The sequence below is a fragment of the Coffea arabica genome, chromosome 6e (genome assembly GCF_036785885.1).
Source record: "Coffea arabica cultivar ET-39 chromosome 6e, Coffea Arabica ET-39 HiFi, whole genome shotgun sequence".
NCBI classification, from domain to species: Eukaryota; Viridiplantae; Streptophyta; class Magnoliopsida; order Gentianales; family Rubiaceae; genus Coffea; species Coffea arabica.
The window spans coordinates 1,288,942-1,293,593 of NC_092321.1; the positions used below are offsets into that span (position 1 = coordinate 1,288,942).

The 4,652-nt window shown below is 34.8% G+C and overlaps 1 long non-coding RNA gene across 1 annotated transcript; it reads right to left on the minus strand.

Moving 5' to 3' along the window:
* Positions 1 to 495: 495 nt before the first annotated feature.
* LOC113694706 (uncharacterized) lies at positions 496 to 3,696 on the minus strand. The gene is made up of 4 exons (XR_003449459.2): positions 3,001 to 3,696; positions 1,277 to 2,115; positions 1,111 to 1,193; positions 496 to 982 (listed from the first exon to the last, which is right to left on the minus strand). It is a non-coding gene; the product is annotated as an uncharacterized lncRNA (long non-coding RNA).
* Positions 3,697 to 4,652: the final 956 nt, after the last annotated feature.

The window sequence follows — 4,652 nt, forward strand, 5'->3', positions numbered from 1 at the left end:
CAATTATCCATTTATAACCCATTTATTCTAATTTTTTACAAGCTCATATAAATTCATTTTGTAAACTAAATTATCAATTTATACCATTTTACACACATCATTAATTTTAAATATTTACTTATTATGCCAAATAAGTCTAATTATCAATTTTTTTTCCATCTGCATGCCATGTCGCAAAATTACATATTATTTAATAATTGAACAATGGGAATCTAAAAATTTGGACTAAATAATATGAAAGTTAACAAAAAAATTTAATCCAAAACTTTGAACCCCTAGTATTTTTTCGTTTATAAATTTAAAATTTCATTTGAAAAAGTAAGAAAGGAAGCTAAAATTTGTCATAAATTGATGATGCTAAAAAATGATCAAATTAATAAATTACAAGGAAATAAAGCGATAAGATAAAACCAACAAATAAATATAATAAATAAAACAAAAATACTTAACATAAAAAATAGTTAAAAATCCTGATGAAGACTAGCAATCACTTCATTTAGCATACAAATAAAGACAATTTTTCAATAAATACGAATAACAAGCATTCAGCTTTTCAAGCTTCGTACAACTGCATAGCATAAATGATAAAACTCCTCTAGCTCACTAGTGAATGAAGAAAAAGAACGTGAATGAAGAAAAAGGTACTCTTACATTACAAAAATTCCAGTGTCAATTTTGCATAATAACTGCAGGTTGCTCTGCTAGCACAAATTACAACCAAGCAGGTTGAACAAACTTAACACAGCAGAGAGACACATATTGTAGCAAGAAACAAATATTATTCCCTGATTTGAATCCTCTGATAAACATCAAGGAGAAGAATAAACCAAGTTTAGTTGACAACATCGAGGACTAGTTTACGTGACTTCAAAACCGACCATTTCAAACGCCTATAGTAAGCAGCTTGAAGGAGTGCCAGTGACAGTACAAAGATAGCAACCTAAAAGTTTGCTGCTGGCTCAACACAAAACAGAGAAGATTCCTGGCAACCAAAACCAAAACCAAATTCAAAGTTCTATTTTTTGATAATTAAATTTCATCTAGACAGAAAGATAAAATTCTTTTCACCACATTTCGAACAATCTCCATGATCATAAGAATACAACTTACCTAAACATGAAGGTTAGTAAGTTTAGCAACTAAAGGTGCAAAGTCAATACTCAGTCTTTCTTTATCTTCTTCATCTTCAGAAGCTGAAATCAAAAGTAAAGTTCAATAAGTGACCAAAAAAGTAAAATACAAGATCATATGCACTGAAAGGTTAAGTATAACATACCTGTTACTCCATATAACCAGTCCCTAGCACATAACAAGACCTCCACATTTTCTGGTAGGAGCGAAGTACGATATTTACCCACAATTCTACCACCAATACTGAAAGCTGATTCTGAGGCCACTGTAGTGATAGAAATACTTAAAATATCCCGTGCTATCAAAGAAAATTCGACTTTAAATTGAATTTAATTATGTCTTTACTCTCTCTTTTTCTCTTTTGTACATCTTTTCAATATCAGCCTTTATCGTGTTTCTCGAAATGGGTAAAGCATCTGAATTTAAGTATACACACAAGTCTCGAATTCCTTCTTGCTCCACCAGTCTATAAGGATGGTTATGCTTCACAATAGCAATTCCCATCTTTTCCCGATAAATTCCTTGGTCAATTGGAGACCGTTCTTCAAAATCAAATTGTCCACGCTTAGTACAATTTTAAAGATGACGCCATAAGTTGCTTGTTCCGGTTGTTCCACCGCATGCATAATCACGCTTGCACCATTTACATTGTGCTCTTTGTGAACCATCTGGTTCAACACATAATATTTCAAATTCCTTCCAAATCAATGACGTGAGTTGTCTCGAACGCTTAGAAGAACCTTGGATCAACTCATCTGTATTGGTAGGCTCATGGCTTGTATAAGAACATTGTTCCTGAATGTGCTCTGACAACTCATCTGTTGGATCATGATGGGATAGCATTTCTGTTATCTATACTACCAACTTTGTACATCTCATCTGATATTTTCCTGTCTAAGACTCTCAGCCTTCCAATTTTGTACATCTGATCTGATATTTCTGCAACATTGATCCCAAGAACTATATGTTTTCACTAGTCTTCAACTGAGATGAGAGAAAAAAAAAATTTGACGGTAAGCAATTTCAAAAATATGCTTATAATAGAATTGGAAGTATTAAGTGTAGCTGTGGAAAAACTTTTTATCATATGGCCCCGCCAACATGATGAGCAAAAATAACAGAGCTAGGACTTATATATTATATCACGTATGCATTGCAGACACAGATGAAAATTACATGGGATACATTTGAAGACTCTATAACCATCCAGACATTTGCCGCAGGATCATGAGGGTGAATTTCAACTTGAAGGGAATCCCCAAATTTGACATTTGGATATTGGTCAAGCAGGCAAATGCACTTAGGATGAAAATATTGATCACAATCACGATAGTGGTAGAACCAATACAGTGATTGTTTTTGCTAGACAAGCACACTTAACAATTATTGCCTTCTTTTTTTTTACCAAGTATGTCGTCCAGCCATAAATCTACAGAGCTTTCTACTAAATAAGATCTCATGCAATCTGCAAACAAAGGTAAGCGAAACAATCATTTAACCAGTCCAAGATGTCCAAAACTTAAGAATGGTAACATACTACGGTGCAATATTTAATTAGATTCAGCAATCTGCAAAACTGAACTTAATTAGATAATCCTGAAATTAATTATACCATTAGTAGCCTTCCAAAGTTAAGCTTAACTACATCAAATTCTTGACTGTCAAAACCACATACCAGATTACCGGGTGAACTTAGCCCAATTCAGAGAGAAGGCACAACAACTAGTAACGCAAAGATTACCTTAACTGGTTACCAAACAAAGTAATATAGCTCTGAAAAATCAAGCTTAACTAAATAAAAATTTGCATACGCTATTACAAACAGTTATATAAGGCCTATATAAGAAACAAAAGAATGGTACAGCATACCAAAAATGTCAATACCAAAAGAGCCTTGGATCAACTCAGCTCAGGCTTTTTTATTAGAGCGAAAACGCAGTCCAAGTGGGCATCAGACTCTTAACATTCTCCGGGAAAATCTTCAAGACACCGCGGGTTTATTCAGAGATCAGCTCAGGAATCGGACATGGAAGGGGAAAAAACCTTCTATTAAGCAAAGACGGGGAGATGAGATGGGGAAAACAAACACTGGAGGAAGAAGGGGGGTGGGAAGCAGTGGGCTTGCTGGTGAGGCGGAGAAGAAGATGACGGTGAAAACGGGAAATACAAAAGGTTTGGGAATGTAAGTTAAATGGGTTAGATGGGTTACCCAATTATATCCATTTAATAAATGGGTATAATTGGGTAACCTATTTATATCTATATATAAAAATTTAATGTACCCATATTCATTTATTAATGGGCGGGTATGGGTAAAATTAGTTAAATGATTTTATTTGACACCTCTAACGTAAGATATAGGAAGGTATCTGAGAGAAGGCCATTATTCAGAAGATTGAATCTTCAAATTAGTCGTCAACTAACCACGAAAGGGCTCATCAATTCTTGACTGAGTGCAAAGAACAAATCACTAAGAGGAGAACGAAATCTAACAGTAAATGTTTTGTAAGGTGAAAACATTTTACAGACAATCTCTTTTCTTTGTTTTTCCTCTTCCCTTTTGGGAGGACCAGTGGGGCGTTGAGCGGGTGTGGACGGGAATACAGACAAATCCTCCTGATCTGTGATAATATCTAGGGGTGGCAATGGAGCCGGGGTGGGGCGGGGCGGGGGTTGCCCCGCCCCCGGCCCGTTGCATTTTAATTCCCCCCGCCCCAGCCCCATCCCCCGCCCTCGGCTTCCCCCACGGGTACTAAAATTAAATTTTATTATATAATTTCATTATAATTAAATTTGAGCAAATAATCAAGTACTAAAATATTAACACATCACCAAATTATTATTCATTATAACTTCACTATTGAAACTCATAAAAATAATTAAACAAAGGTTATTTGAATGCAATATAATATGATAAAACAAATATAACCAAAATAATCAAGTTTTCACTTTTGATACAAATACAATCACTAAATTATTATTGTATTTTTTTTAGAAAAAAGTGTTATTATATTAAGTATAGTTAGGAATTTAACATAAATATATTAATAAATTTAGTATAAATAATTAATAATTTTTATTAATAGACATGTATAATTAATAGTATAATTAAAAATATCATTATATATATAATTATGTACATATATATATATATATATATATGTATAGTTTTTCAAACAGGTGGCGGGACGGGGGAGTATACTCCCGCCCCCCGCCCCATTTCTAAACGGGGAAAAAAAATTCTCCCCCGCCCCCGCCCCACCCCCCACCCCAATGACCCCCCGCGGGGCGGGTGCCCGTCCCTATTGCCATCCCTAATAATATCAGTAGACTCACTCTCCTGCAATACTTTACCATAAAAATGGGAATAAGAAATACTCTTCTCCTACATTTATTAGTTAACTCAGTGCTTGGGGCCTTGGGCCTGGAATAGAGTGTAGGTTACGTTGATCTGAACAACAGCTTATTCGAAATTACAAGAGGGCCCTGTGAGCTGTTATGATAGTACGGCCCATCGGCAA